We start from the raw sequence: 17,260 nt of genomic DNA, 5'->3' as shown, positions 1-17,260 counted from the left end.
AAACAAAATAAAATATCTAGAAAGAAACTGCACTAAGGAAGTGAAAGTCCTCTAAATTGAAAACTTTAGAATCCATGCTTGAGCCAAAGCCTCCATTAAAACCACTGCTCAATCCTGCATTTGATGCTGACCCTCAACCAAGGGGGGAACCAGAATTAGAACCACTATAGGAATTATTTCCAGAATCAAAAGCCTGATTTTGTTCCCTCTGCATGCTGCCCTGGCTTTGGTTATTCCCCGATGGGCCTGACTGGTTCTGCTGGCTGGCTAACATGCCCATCATACCCCAACTGCTCTGCAACGCTGCCTGAGCTGCAGCCATCATCGCTGGGTTAATGCTAAAAGCACCAAAGTTCATCCCTCCACCCTTATTACCACCCTGGTTATTTCCCAAGCCAGCTCCACCCCCTCTACTGTTACCAAACCCACCCTGATTTCCCAAAGCCACCTGGATTACCACCAAATCTTCCACTTCTTTCTAACTGTCTATTGCTATTATGCTTAGGTGCAGCATTGGATATATGCATGCTGATTCCTTTAATGATCAAATCCACTCCACACACAGACTGGGCAACCTTATCATCTGCAAAGGTAGCAAAGGCAAAGCCTCTGAATGGTTTGGGAGACGAAGACATCCACCACCTCTTTGTACTGACAGAAGAACTGCTGAAGCTCCTCTGCAGTCATGTCCTCTGTACAGCATCCAACAAACACCTTTCTGCTTCTCAAAGGCTCATCTGGGTTTTGCTTAGAATTCAGAAGTTTACAGTCACATCATCGCCCGCCTAACATATGTCGTTGTGACATTACTTTCACTTTGGTTTCATATTCTGTAAATCGAACAAAGCCAAACCCTTTCAAGTGACCATTTTTAAGATCTTTCTTGACCTGAACAATAAGAACCTCTCCAAAGGTACTGAAATATTCTTTAAGATCCTGTTCTGTTGTTTTCCAGGGAAGACCCAACACTATAAAGTCAGACATTTTCTGGACTGCTACTTTCACTTTCACTGCAGAAGAAGCATTGGTCTCATCATTTTCCTTTTGTTATCTTTGGGATAGTTGACAACGTATACCAGATTGCCCCAGCCAGCATCAGCGGCATGCAGAATTCCTTCCACCAATAAGACACCTCTCATACACTGAGACACTGGATTCCGGTAGCACAGGCCACAAGCCCCTGGAAAATGGGCTGTAACTGTGGACAGCAACACTGCAGTGGGGGTGGTTAGTAGATTAGTTGCTAGGTTAGGTAGGTTGAGAATGGTGGGATTCAAATTTTTCTAAACTCATGGTAAGTATATTGTAAAATACATATGGATTAATATTTTCAGATTGGTTTGTTCAGTGTAGAGTATATTCAGCAGTATTTTTGACACTTTTCTTTAGAAATAAAAGAAGGAAAAGCTAAATGAATTTTATAAGTTTTGTTATATAAAGGGTTAAAATACTGAGTGGGTGAAAGTGAACTGCTGTTTGCCTAATTGGTAAACCAACACTACAATTGACCTCAGAAGGTTTCTCTGTAGTAGTCTATCATTGGAATTGTTAATGAATTCTTTGCATGTTCAGAGTAGAAACCAGTGGTTAGAACTACATTCTTTTCTCCTTATTTTAATCTGAATCCAACCCTATGAATTTTTTCCTTAGGAAAATCTCCATTGGGAGATCATGATGTCACGGTGTTTGGTTTTGTTTTTAACACTTGTCTTCCTTCATATACGAAAGTACAATATGAAGCCTTCATTTAATCTCTGCAGTTCATCTCATTTCAAATATTTATGGAAGAAGCACTTCATTGAAAGTAGTGCTGTAAATATTCTGCCATAGGAATACTTCTGTCTACATGCTTTCTCATCCAAGAATTCGTCATCACGCTGCACAGGCTGCGTCTTTGATGGTGGGTGTTCCATTTGTATCCACTACTCTTTATTTCATGGAGTCCTATCAACGCTATGAACGCAAGGCTGTGATATGGAACCAGAAGGCTTGAACTTTTGAAACCTTGTACGGGATTGATGGTGGTGCCGAGGCATGAAAGGCTAGTATGAGTGAGAAAAGGAGAGTACATGCAGAGACTTGGTGGTGGAAAATGGATATTTTTTAACTTGGAGAGATGTGTCATTCAATCCTGTGGCTTTGGTGAGAGCGTGTGCAGAGAGCAATGATAGCCAATGACGTACGAATGTTTTTGCATCAAAGGACATCCACGTCTGTTGGAAGACTTTGAGTTTTGTTCTTAGGAAACCCACATTAGTTGAATGTGTTAAGCGAAATACTTGCACTTCCCTCCCCCTCTGTCAACTGCTGTGAATGCTGTATGGTGTGTATTCTCCTCTGTTACTGATCTGGAAGTGTGGGAAGGTGAACTGAAGCTGATGGGCTGCGAACATGGACTGAGCTTGTGGTGTGCTTTGCAGGAGAACTTGGAAGCAGAGTTCACCAGTGAGCTCAGATGTCTCAAAGAAGGGTGGAAGTTCTCATGTCTGTTAACTATTCATAAGAATGCTGTTTGCTGCACTTCTGTGTCCTGTGCTTGGATGCTTTTTTATAAGAGTTGTCATTGTTGGAAATTCTTAAATAAAACTGATTTAATTTTTTTTTAAAAAAAAAAAAAGAAAACTTTCAATCTCTAAAGCAAGCGATTTAGGGAGGCATGAAAAGATGAAAATCCATGCCCATTAGTAAAATTGATATTATAAAAATGACCATTGTACCAAAAACAATTTACAGATTTAATGACATACCATGCACAATACCAATAACATTGTTTAAAGAAAAAAAATCTCCTAAAATTCACACACAATCACAAAGGACATCAGATAGCCAAAGCAATCTTGAGTAACAAAGACAATAATCCTAGAAGGACTGTCTTTCCAGATTTCCAAAAACACGATAAAGCTATAGTAATAAAATAGTACAAGACTGGCATAAAATCAGGCATGTAAACCAATGGAAGGAATGTAGAAGATCCAAACATGAGTACACATAACTACAGACCAGATGGTATTTAGCAAAGATACCCCAAACAAACACAGGAGAAATGACGACATCTTCCTTCAACAAATGGTGCTGGGAAAAATTAATGTCTACATAGAAAAGAATACAATTAGACCTGAGTCTAACACACACACACACACACACACATATACACTCACACACCAACTCCAAGTAGATCAAACACTTCAATATGAAACCTGAAACACTGAAACTGATAAGGAAAAATAGATTGTATACTACAAGATATAGGTTTAGGAAAGACTTTCTGAATAGGATCCGTTTGCTCAGGAATGAAGGCTAATGATTGATAATTCGGGCCTCATAAAACTAAAATGATTCTGCACAGCTAAGGAAACAATCATTCAAGCAAAAGGAAGCCAGGGGAATGGGGGAGAACCTTTGCCAGCTATATGTCTGACTGAAGAGTAATATACAGAATCTATAAAGAATTCAACAAATGAAGAGTCAAAAAAACCAAAATTATCCAAGTAAAAGTAGGCTATGAATCTTAGGGAAACTCAAATAAAAACATTTCTCACACATAAGGATAGAATCCAGAAAATTAGTTAACACATAAAATTGTTCAGATACCATAAAAAAAAACTCACTAGCAGGTCATTTTAAAAAGCAAAATATGGAGTTAACATGTGATCCTGTGATTCAATTCCTAGATACATGATGAAAGGGGGAAGGATAGGTAAATAGGTAATAACATTTGCTGCAAAAGCATGAAAATCTAAGTTCAACCCTCCAGAAGCTATATAAAAACCCAGATATAAACATATGTGTCTGTAACCCCATAACTATGGGCAGTGGACACACACAGGTGGATTTCTGAACTGTGTCTGACAGCCTAGCTCCAGGTTCAAGGAAAGAATGGGAATAAGGCAGAGGGATAGAGAAGGACACCAGCCATCCTCTTCTGACATCCATTTGCACATTCACACAAGTGTAAATATATATCTCACACATATAGCACATACATACACTAATGGAATTTTATATGAAATGAAAACTAAGATACAAGTGTGTACATGCATTCATGTTTACAGTAGCACTAGTCACAATCACTGTAAGGACTAAATCAGCTTAAGTCTTCATCATGGACATATATGTAAATGTAAAAACACAACTTTCACCTCAAAAGAATAGGGTTTTTTTTCTAGAGTCAAATAAGAGTGACAATGGACCAAGAATATAGATTTTTGGTTACCTTAAATACCAAGTTACAACATGGTAACAGTTTTATAAGGTTATTGTTAATAACATAACAAAGAAAGTCATAAATCTTGACTGTTTCAAATATACTGGAGGAAGCATCAGGTGGGAGCGTTATATCAAAGAAGGGAAATCTTTTAGAGGCTTCAGATGCTATCTGGTCACATTCTTAGCTTTTGAATTGGTGGAAGTTAACAGTCTGCTAAGAACACAGTTTAAAAGGTTTTGGTAGTCACAAAGATATTAGGTTAAATATAGGTGTATACAATGAATGACTTTCAAAGGAACTAAAAATACCCTAAGGTAATTTGGTTTTGGTCTGCAACATTTTAATCTCCATGATAATGAAGTTCAATCATTTGGCCTTGTAGAATTTTCACAGTATACCCAGACATTATTAGATCAGTCATAAAACATGAAATGCTGAGAATGTTTATAAGTAGATGAAATTCATAAGCAAACTTCTTATAAAGTACCTACTATTGCATAATTATGTCTACATAAATCATTAAGATCTAGAATATTGAGTAAAGACAAACCAACAAAGGCAGAAACACAGCAAGCTTTGTAGCTCATATTCCTAGCATTTGGTTGGCTGAGGCAGGAGAACTCTCATGAATCCAAGGCAAGCCTGGGCTACATAGTGAAACCCTACCTAAAATCAATTTTTAAAAAAAGACACTGAAAAGCAAAAAAAAAAAAATGGTTCTCAGGGAAAGGAAATGAGTGAACTGTTCAACTTGTATGGCACTTACTTTTAAAAGCAATGAAAAGGTTTTGAAATTAGAAGTGGTAGTTGTATAACATTGATGTTATACTAAACACTACTCAACTGCTTATTTAAAATGTTATACTACGTGCTACTCAACTACCTATTTAAAACATGTGAATTTTATTTCAATGAGAAGGAATTCAATATTAAAACATGGTAGTCATTTTATAATTATCTTAAAAGATTAAGCCTAGACATAATGGTAATAGTAACTACAAGTATAATTTAACATTTCATTAAGAGTTTACTATTAAAGTAAATTAGGGCCTAGAGGGCTCTTAGCTAGAACTGAACTGAAACAGTGTCCCCCATGGACTAGTTTTCATGGTACCAGAAGGTACTCACAAGCTTCCAAAGAGGGAATCAACTAAATAGTCCAGATCAGATATGACTCATATGCACCACAGAAATGACCAGCATGGTACAATAACCCTAAGGGTGCAACAGTGGCACACATACATTGGCAGTAACCAACAGTTCTCTAATGGACTTAAGTCCCACTTAACAATAAAGAAATAATGCCCAGTACAGGAAACTCAGAGCAAGTAAAGTCATGAATTTTGGAGAATCTAAAACCACCACTACTAAACAAATAATCCCTAACTACATTTTAGATATTTGTCCTTATACCCACGAATAAGTGTAGGTATCACCCATCAGCAAAGAAATTTCTATTCGCAACAGATGAAGACCATTACAGAAAACCACAGCCAATTAAAATACAGAGTTTTGAGCGCCAGTCTCAATAGATTCATCTACAACTACAACTCCTGCACTGAAGGCTCAAGGATCATTGTGGAAAGGGAGACAGAAACATTTTTAAGAGCCAGAGGACCCGAGAGTTTGTTGTGAGATTGTGTCACCTAGTAATGTCAGAAGCTACAGCCAAAAAGTTTTACAAACATGACTACTAAACATCAACTGAACAAGGACAACATAAGCATATTAAAGTGCACAGGGGGAAATAGTAAGGTCTCAATCCTAGACAAAAATATACAGGGAAATAAGGAATGTTGAGAGCAGAAAAAATTGTCTTCCACAGAGAAGAGCACACAAACTGGTTATTCAATACCAATTGGTCAGTTCTGGAAACAAATATATGAGTAGCACTATACAGGCTGAACACGTTATATTTAGGAAAAAAATATAGATGCATATAACAATAAAGAAGTAATAAATCTGAAAGAGAGTAAAGGGAGTTCTATGGAAGGGATTGGAGGGGGGAAAGGGAAGGGATAAATGTAATTATATTACAATCTCAAAAATAAAAGAAATCTTAATAAAAAGTAAATTGTTCAGCAGCAAAAGGTTTCTCATTTGCTAATTAGGAGAACAATAACAAATGAGCCTTCACCAAGAGTTCCAAAAACGAATCAAACAGAGTCTAAGGGACCTAGAACTAGACTTTGTTTACTTCCAACTAGAGTGGATGCGATGTATAAATAGACTAATGAGTGTATTTAACTTGCCAGGTATTGATGGATGAAATGGATTCATAAATACAGTTAAGCTTGGTACATCCGCTAAGTTAAATAAAATGTCTACAATTTTGAAGGAACAGCTATGAGACTAAAACATTTTTAAAGTACTTTTTTTCTAAACCACTACTTCAAGGTGAACCCAAAAGTTGACAATATAAAGAATTCAAAATTATAAAAGTTTGATTTTAGTCCTATAATTTCAAATTTCCATGAAAGTTAAGAAAAATCCAAAGAATCCCTACTGTGCCCTTTAAGATGATACAAAAATTATATTTTTTTCATTTTCTCTGTGTATAACATATGCACATTTGAATATATACAATATCTCCTTATTCCTCTCAAATAGTGCCACTCCCTGATGACCAAATGGCCTATGAGGGCCATTCTTATTCAAAACACTACCTACATGTACATAGTTGTCTCTATCCATGAATTATATGTGAATTCAACCCAATCTGGTCAGAAATAGTCACTGAAATTGCACTTGTATTGAACTTGGGCACACATTTTTCTTGTCATTGTTTGCTAAACAATACAATGGAACCACTAGATGGCTTAAACTATATCATGTATTCTAGAGGTGATTTAAAGCACAACAAAGGCATGCGTAGGTTTATGTGAATACTTTGCTATCATATACAAGGAATATCAACATCTGTAGACTTTGGAATCCATGGGGGACAGGAGTTAGCCACATATAGACACTAATGAATGACCATATACACATAAGCACGCATATGTATAATTTTGTTAACATAGGAATACAAAGCACATGAATTACAAGTAAATAAGGACATGATATGAAATCAGAAAAATATAATCATCACATGTGCCTTCAGATTCAGAAAACTGTCAGCAGACAGAAAGATCGAGCTATTGCAGACAAAGGGACTTTATCATTATGTAGGATGTGCTGTAGAGAGTACAGCAGGGCAAATACAGTACTGTTTATTCACAGAATACAAAGGAAGGATAAATTTCAACTTAGGAGATAAAATCATCTAAGTACTATTATGATATATGCCTATCATTATAATAGTAAAGTACAGTGTCATATAATATACAGAGCAAATACCCTAGTGGTATCAAGAACTAAAAAGGTTAGTTCAAGATATGTCACCACATTTGTGCACATTTGTAATCCAGACACTTGGGAATAAAAGCAGGAAGGTTGGAAATTTAAGGTCATTCTCTAATATTTAGTGAGCTCAAGACCAGAATGGCCATGTGAGACCCTATGAAGAAATATGGACTGCAATATAAGATCTACTTATCAAGAGCAGAGTAGTTGTCAAGAAACTGTGTGAACACAAGTCTAAGATTGTAATTAACAGGCTTTAAGTATATTTTTAAAGTTAGATACCCATGACTATAATAGGACACGATCATCACTCAAAAGGAAATGGTAGACCCTTTAGGAAACAGTCTCCACTCATCTCCGGTTACCCTAGACTACCACTAATCTACATTCCCTGTAGATTAGCCAAATAAAGAAAGTTCATACAAATACAAGCAATCCTATATCATTTGATGCTTTTTTCTCGTGCTGGGGATCAAACCCAGAGGTTCATGCACAGTAGGCAAGTAATCAATAACTGAGCTACAGACTTAGCCCACCATCAGATATTTTATCACATTTTTTTTGGTGTGTTTTCAAAATTCTTCCATATGTTACATGTTACACTTTTATTTCGGAAAATATATTGGATACAGCAAAGTCCATATTTTAGTGAAGTATCTCATGAAAGAAGTAATGAAGAGACAAGATATTCTTTGTCTGAAGCAAGCAAAAATTAGAATGTGCAATTATCAGCAGACAATTCCACAGAATCCCAGGCTTGTTTATCCACAATAATTATGAATAAAGAGAACTTTTATGAAGACTCAAGAGACTTAAGAGCACATAGAATATATAGGACAATGGCAGCAATGCTGCCATTAACTTAATGAATATAAATAAGAATAGAAATAAAACTTTTTTCTTACTGTCTAATACAGGCCCTATAAGCCACCATGAGCTTATGTTGAGTCTGCACACCTTTCTGAATGAAAACTGTAACATCCCTTCTGTTTTTTCTGCCTCTTTCTTTTGGATTGTAACTAGGACTTAAGTATTTGTTCCTGATACTCTGAGCTTTTTCATGCTTTCTCTAAAGTTCCCCTGCTGCTATGTGGCTTATTGTCTGCCATGTGGCTGACCTCCATGCTGGCTGAAAGGAGCATGGCCTCTTTCCATTCTTCATTCTCCTCCTCCTGGCAGCTGCTGAGATTTACAACTTGTCTGCCTTAGAGGTTTTCTTTTAAACTCTAATAAAATGTTCCTCTTTGAAGAAACTTTGGTGGTCATGACTTTAAAAAAATTAAAAATAAATAAGCTTTGAAAGAACCCCAGGCGAAGGCAGGTAGATGGCTCTCTGAAACTATGCTCTTAAAGTAGCCATAGTCACACTTGGGGTTGTTAATCTAAATTGATATTTTTAAGATTAATTTTTTTCTATTTTTTATTGAATATTTTATTTACATTTCAGATGTTATCCCCTTTTCCCATTTCCCCCAACCCAAGAACCCCCCTCCTCCTGCTTCTATGAGACTGTGCCCCACCCACCCACCCACACACCCACTCCCACCTCCCAACCCTTGAATTTCCCCACACTAGGTATCCAGCCTTCAAGGGGCCAAGGATCTCCTCTCCCACCTATGCCCTGGTTGGTTTAGACCCTGGGAGCTCTGGTTGGTTGGCACTGTTGCTCTCCTCATGAGGCCGCAAACCCTTTCAGCTCCTTCAGCTCCTTCTCTCTAACTCCTCCATTGGGAACTCCTTGATCAGTTCAATGGTTAGCTGTGATCATCCGCCTCTGTATATGTCAGACTCTAGCAGACCTCTAAGGAGACAGCTATATCAGGTTCCTGTCAGCATGCACTTCCTGACATCCACATCAGAGTCTACCTTTGGTGACTGCACATGGGATGGATACTGAGGTGGAACAGTCTCCAGACAGTCCCTCTTTCAGTTTCTGCCTCACACTTTGTCTCCATATTAGCACCCATGAGTATTTTGTTACTCCTTCTAAGAAGAACTGAAGTCTCCACATTTTCGACAAATGGTGCTGGTTCAACTGGAGGTCAGCATATAGAAGAATGCAAATTGATCCATTCTTATCTCCTTGTACAAAGCTCAATTCCAGGTGGATAAAGGACCTTCACATAAAACCAAATACACAGAAACTAATAGAAGAGAAAGTGGGGAAGAAACTCAAATACTTGAGCACAGGGGAAAAGTTCCTGAACAGAATACCAATGGCTTATTCTCTAAGATCAAGAATTGACAAATGGGACCTCATAAAATTGCAAACCTTCTGTAAGGCAAAGGACACTGTCAATAAAACAAAACAACAATCAACAGATTGGGAAAAGATCTTTACCAATCCTACATCTGATACAGGGCTAATATCCAATACAACTCAAGAAATTAGACTCCAAACAACCTAATAACCCTATTAAAAATGGGGTACAGAGCTAAACAAAGAATTCTCAACTGAGGAAACTTGAATGACCAAGATGCACCTAAAGAAATATTCAACATCCTTAGTCATCAGGGAAATGCAAATCAAAACAACCCTGAGATTCCATCTCACACCAGTCAGAATGGCTAAGATCAAAAACTCAGGAGACAGTAGATGCTGGTTAGGATGTGGAGAAAGAGGAGCACTCCTCCATTGTTGGTGGGATTGTAAGCTGGTACAAACACTCTGGGAAGCAGTCTGGTGGTTCCTCAGCAAATTGGACATTGCATTACCTGAGGATCCAGCTATAATACTCCTGGGCATACACCCAGAAGATACTCCAACATATAACAAGGACATATGCTCCACTATGTTCATAGCAGCCTTATTTATAATAGCCAGAAGCTGGAAAGAACTCAGATGTCCTTCAACAGAGAAAGGACACAGAAAATGTGGTACATTTACACAATGGAGTATTACTCAGCTATTAAAAAACAATGAATTCGAGAAATTCTTAGGCAAATGGATGGAACTCGAAAATATCCTGAGTGAGGTAACCCAATCACAAAAGAACACACATGGTATGCACTCACTGGTAAGTGGATATTAGCCCAAAATCTCACAGTACCCAAGATACAACCCACAGACCACATGAAGTTCATGAAGAAGGAAAACCAAAATGTGGGCACTTCAGTTCTTCTTAGAAGGAGTAAATTGATATTTTAAAAAGATGGCTGTATTAGCCATCATTTCCGACTTTGAAGGCTTCAATAACCCAGTCACTATCATACTGGAGAACGTAGATAAAAATATTTCCATCTTTGTAAAAAAAATCCTTTTGAACAGCTCTGGTCTCCAGATCTATAAAATTATCAGAGCCTAACTCATTTACTCATTCTAAAAATATTTATTAAAAGTCTACTACATGCCCTGGGGGTATCACTCAATAGTAGAATGTGTGCTTAGCAAGGATAAGGTCCTAGCTTCCATAATTTATCAAGCAAACACACAAAAGACAGGGAGAAAGCATCAGTTATGTGTGAGGCACCAAGTGGCTCTAGGAATCCCACTACACAAACCTGATGAAGTCCCTCTGTGGAGCCTGAGTGCTAGTGATACAGAAGGAAGGCTAAACATGTGAGCAACGTGGATAACACTGATTCAGTAATATAAAATAGATGAGAAGGAGTTGTTCTTAAAAGAGTGGACTGGATCTCTGTGATAAAAGTGCTCCAAAAGGATGTAAGGATTGGAAGAAAGATATTCCAATTCAATTCAAAGGATTGGATTGTAAGATATTCACTGAATCTGTGGGAATATAAGATAGGGAAATGAGCACATAAGAGAAAACAGCTAAATTCGAAGGGCATATGGCAGGTAGAACCTGGGCATAATGGGTTGCCTATATTCAGATGTTAAATTCTGTATCCCTAGACCTGGTTGCTCCCAGATGAGCAGATTCTCGGGTATACCAGCTTTTGTTGTATAAACCTTGTTCCCTCAAGTTATCCATGATTGGTTAATAAAGATGTCTACACCCTGTAGCTGAGCAGAAGAGAAGTAGTTAGGGCTTTGGTTCCCAGGCTTGGGTCTGAGGCAGGGACCACAAGAAGGAACAAGAGAGAGGAGGAAGAGGGAAGAAGTTGCCATGGGTTAGGTGGTTCTTAAGTACATGCCCAGGAGGGCCAGCCTGCTGGGAGTAGGAACAGCCCAAGTTGATCACGGCCAGTGATATCTTGGGGTTATTGACAAGAAAGTAAACAAAACAGCATAGAGGGGTGATATCTGCCCAACTTTAGGGCTTTAAGGCTTATTATAAATGTTAAGGTTCTGTGTCTTTTATTTGGGAACTAAATGATCTAAGGTGGGATAGAAACCCCAAAATAATATTTACAGCAACACCTGGGCATACTCCAAAAGCTGTGCACCTATACCACAATAACATATAAATGAGTAAAAGAAAACCCTATGTAATTGTGCAAGAAAGAAACATAGATTAGGAGGAAAAAAATCGTATTGTAATTTGAAAAGACTGGTTAAACTATTGCAGATGTTTCGATAACAAAGATTTCACCAAATTAAAAGAGAGATGTCTGAAATAGTGATACAAAGAGCTTCATGAAGTATTTACTGCACCAATCCAATCCATGAATAGAGAAAATTATTTCTAAAGGAGGGAGAAAAACTGGAGGATCACTAGGAAGAATTAAAGGGCAGTAGCAATAGACAGATATGCTCAAAATACCTTGTAAAAATCTATGTATTTTTCAAAGAATAAAAATATGTAAAGATAAATTTTTGAAAATAAATATAATTACCAACTAGTAAAAAAAATGTTCTGCTGTGGGAAGGAGTATCAGTATGAAAGATATCATTTTGATTTAGTTAAACTGTGTATCATGTATATGTTACAGTTATTCAAACACTTTATATATTTAATACTAGTGAATTTTAGAATTGATATAGTAGTAACAGTTGTCTAGGTTTACCCTTTATCCCATTGCTACCTGCCCCACAGGAGCCCTTCCTTCCAGCCCACCCCTATGCCCTAGGTACTCAGCCTCATGGCGTAGACCCAAGGTTCCTCTTAGTTATTCCTGGTACATCCTGGCTAAACAGATCAGCTCAACCTCATCTCAAAAACAAGACAGATGACATTTGCCAAAGATTCCCACACACACATGCAAAGGCACTGTGCGGATCCATATATTCTCATGCTGTTACAACAATTATTATATGTATAACCATTATTGCGAGTAAAAGTTAGTGATAGAAGATAGTAATTCAAAATAAATAACACAAAACAAAGAAGTTGGGTTTTTGTTGGTTTTGGGGGGGGTTGGGGTTGGTGTGGTTGGTATTTTTAGAATAAAAGCTTTTTCTGGTTAACTGGTTTAAAGACAAATTATGTAAAGTATAAGACTATTAGACCAAAAACATAAAGAAATAAAACCTATTTCACAATAATATCAGAAAGAATGTGTGTGGGACAGGGAGAAGTGTATAATGGAAATCTATAGAAAAAAATGAAAAGAATTAGAAAAACTAACTGGAAACTTTAATGTAGCACATTTTATAAATATATACTTGCTTTCCATTCTTCAGTTTTTTTTCTGGAGATGTAAAAATCATATGAATTAACTATAATACAATGTAGTTTGTATTTACAATATTGTGGTATACATATAACAAAAAAGCACCAAAAAAGGAAAGAAAAAAAAGAAAAGAAAACAGGCAAAGAAAAGTAGCACTTGTGAATATTACTGAAACAGAATATTTAAACAGATTGTGGTAAATTCAGATGTAAGTTTTAACTTTTAGAGCAGAAACTAACAAAATAAAATGCATAAATACAATGAAAATTCATAAATTAAATGTGACAGTAGACTATATTCACTTAATGGAAAAATCAGATGACTAAAACTAAATGTCTCATGGAGGCCTGGGCTTGTTGGCCTATGCCTGGTGTCACCATTGCTAGAACTGCAATCTTGTGCAGGCTCTCTGGATATCCATTTGGAGAACTTCCAAAAAGTTAAAAATAAATATCATATGATCCAGAACCACTCCTTACCATACGTCCAAAGAACTTGACATCCTACTCCACAAATATATACTCAGCCACATGTATCAACTGCTGCTTTATTCACAATAGCAAAGAAATGGAAAGAACCTAAATGTCCTTCACGTGACAGATGGATAATGAAAATGTGGTAAACATAATAGAATTATTATTCTTTTTAAAAATGAAATCATGAAATTTGAAGATAAATAGATGGAATGAGAAAATAACATATTGAGTAAAGTGATTCAGACAAACATCACATGTTCTCACTTATCTGAGGTTCCTAGCGTAAATCGTCAATCATGAATAGATCGTCTGGAGTAATAGTGGAAAGCAATGAGTTAAGATGAACTATTAGAAAGGGGCACTACAGAGAGGAAAGACAGAATATAAGTGATGTGAAGGGAGAAATGGGAAAATGGGTACCAGAATTAACTAGGCAAGAAATAAAAAGAAAGGAGGAAAGAGAAAAATAAAACTAAATGGTTTTGAGAAAGCCATAAGAGATTATTTTTATTTACATAAAATTACATATAATACATCATATATATGTCTTTAAACCAGTTAACCAGAAAAAGCCTATGATGCATTATATATAATTAATACACACACACACACACACACACACACACACTCACAAAAGCTATTATTGTTGTGCTTGATTGCCTCCCAGAGATTGAAGCTAAGTTCTTATTACCCAAGATAGCACAAACTTTGGACAAAGTACTTAGAGGCTCTGAGAAGACCTGACCTAAAAAGCCTCCAACCTAAATGCTAGCTTTCCTACTACAAGAAGGTACTGTACAACTGCCAAAGGACAGAAGCAACCAATACTTCTTAACCAGCTGTGATACCTATAAACCACAACAGTGGTTGTTGTTCATACAATATCTAGCATGGCAAAATATCCCTAAAATTGCAATAATGACACTCATATTTTGGCAGTAACTATTGGTGGTGTAACTGTGACTTATAAATCACTCAATAGGGCAGAAATCATGCCTTGTAGTGTAAACTTACCCCACTTCCAAGAAGAGCTAATGAGGTCATGGATCTTTGAGAACATTCTACCATAACTTTATCAGACCAGCATAATTCCTTTCTGACTTTTAAACACATATCCTTATTCCCACAGATAATCATAGCTCCCACCCCTCATCAAAGAAGCTACTCTTTGCAGCAAAGTTCATAATAAAATACTATGACAGGGCAATCACCAGAGATCAACTGATTATGGAGTTCCCAGCCTCAAAAGATACACCTATAACACAACCATTGGCCCCAAGGCTCAGGTAACATGAGAAAAGAGGGGAAAGATTGTAAATGCCAGAGGAACAAGAACTGTATGCTGTGGGATTGTTACTGCCTCGAAACGACAGGAAAGCTACATCCATGTTACCTCAACAATATGGCTGCCTAACCAGAACCTGACCACCATCACCATCAATAGACATGTTCTCATGGAAGGGTGTTCTCATAGCAACCCACCCTAGACAAAAAACCTTAGGCAACTAAGCACTTCTGAGAGAAAGGAAAATAGTCATCTCTGGGAATGAGAATCTTAATCGGTTATCCAATTCCAAGTGATTATCCCTGAAATCATGTACATATAAGCAACAGTAAATGGTCTCATCAAGTCTCATCATATCATAGTTATATGTGTGCATATATATATATATATATAACTAAAAATAACCCAGGAATTTGAGAGGCAGTGAAGGGGTAGGAGGGAGAAGAAAATGGAATGGGGAGGTGATACAATTATAATTTTTCATTTAAAAAATTTTTTGAATTATTATTACTTCTTTTCCTTTTGGAGATTATATTATTACATCATTTTTGCTTTCAAATTCTTCATTCCATATGGTCCCATATACATGTCTTTTTACTGCCTTTCAAATATATATTTTTTCAAATATATATATATAAAATTGTAACAAAGATAGAATGCACACATACAATCCCAAATACTCAGAAGGCTATGTTGAAGTCTAGCCTAGGCTACAAAGTAAAATTCTACCTCAAGAAAAAAATTCATTTTTAAAATACTTTTACTTCGTTGACAAAGAAAATATGAATTAAAATCTTAGTTGGATATTACATTTATCTATCAGGTGAGTAAAATCTAAAACTAGAAAACATTGTTAGTAAAAAAAAAAAAAATAGGAATATCCTTTAAATTGTTCATGGTGTAACTCTGGTCATTCTAAAATAAAAAAAATTTAAAAATTAAGGTTTGTATATCAAAGTCCCTACAATTTTACTCTGATAATTATATATGGATACCATGTATTATGAGCAAATAAGATTTGAGGATTATGAGAAAAAAGATGTATAGCGACATTATCTATAAGAGTCAAGTGCCAGAAATATGAAAGAAATAATAAATGTTAATTAGTAAGAGAATGGACAAAGGATTTATGAAATATTCACATAATAGAATACTATATAGCAACAATGAAGAAGAAAGGGACTTTGCACAGCAGCATGGACAAATTGCTAGAGGGTAATTATGAATGAGAAGAGTAAATGGAAGGAGAATACTGCACTATGCAATCATTTTAATAACACAAGCCAGTACATAGATGTGTATCTGTACAGTCAGCTGAGCATGTAAATTTGCCGTAACTAATCATAGGTCAGACATACTGAAATAATGGCCTGTTACCTGTATCAAAGCCACAAACAGAAAAACAAGATAAAAGGATGTTGAATAGCATATGATGCCCTCTTTTGGTCACTGTGGGTACCCACATATGTGGCAGACACATAAATGAAAATAAATCTTTCAAAAGTATACACTAATAATTTAGAAGGAACTAAAAGGATCATAAAGAAATATTATGAGCAAATACATGCCAACAAATTATATTCCAACGAGATGGAAAGAATCTTAAAAAGAATTATACTAAAACTTATAAAGACACATAGAACTTAATGGGCCTTATAAAAATTTTAATTAGCCATCCAAAATCTTGCCATGAGGAAAAGCCCAGAGCCAGAAATTTTCACTAGTGTATTTTATTGTTAAAAATGTCAATGCCAATAATCAAGTTATTCTAGACAATAGGATGCATACTCCTTCTCAACTCATTCTACAAAGACAGCATCATAGCAAAGCCAAAAAACTTACCACCACTAAGAAGTATAGAGCAATATTTATTCTAAATATAAATGCAAGTACTTGCAGCAAAATATTAGGAAATAAATCCAAAACATATAAAAGAGTTTAATGTGGCCACCTAGGATTTATCCAGCTATACAAGACTGGTTTAATATCTGAAAATTCAATAATGTAATAAAGCATATTCATAAAATAAATGACAAAACCATAATACCACCTATCTACTTGACATAATTCAATGTCAGTTTATAATAACAAAGAAATACTAACAAACATGAATTAGAAGAGAACTTTCTCACCTAATAAATGACATGAGAAGGAAGAAATGTTTTCTAAGAGTAAAAAAAGATAAAAGTGTCCAATCTTTTCTATTTTAATTGTCCATTGTTTTATTTTCTTTTATAAAGCATTTCTTTTATGCATGTATACATGTTTATAGGTGCCTACTTGAGTGTTTGCACTCATATATGCACAGATGAATGCACAAAGGCCAAAAAGGTGCCATTGTTAATCATTGTCCATATATTCCTTTGAGGAAAATGTCTCCCTGACCCTGACCTCACATCTTCTCAATTAGGCTGGAATCCAGTAAGGTGA

The 17,260-nt window shown here is 36.1% G+C and overlaps 1 protein-coding gene and 1 pseudogene across 1 annotated transcript in view; both read right to left on the bottom strand.

Moving 5' to 3' along the window:
• Ophn1 (oligophrenin 1) overlaps positions 1-17,260 on the bottom strand; it is a 309,606-nt gene that overhangs the window by 70,450 nt on the left and 221,896 nt on the right. The gene's annotated exons all lie outside the window — the stretch shown is intronic.
• On the bottom strand, positions 17-1,913 carry LOC114623361 (annotated as a pseudogene).

This window comes from Grammomys surdaster, unplaced genomic scaffold, assembly GCF_004785775.1.
Source record: "Grammomys surdaster isolate TR1022 unplaced genomic scaffold, NIH_TR_1.0 197, whole genome shotgun sequence".
Lineage (NCBI taxonomy): Eukaryota > Metazoa > Chordata > Mammalia > Rodentia > Muridae > Grammomys > Grammomys surdaster.
The sequence above is the reverse complement of the archived record's forward strand: the minus strand, read 5'-3'. Positions and strand labels throughout refer to the sequence as shown.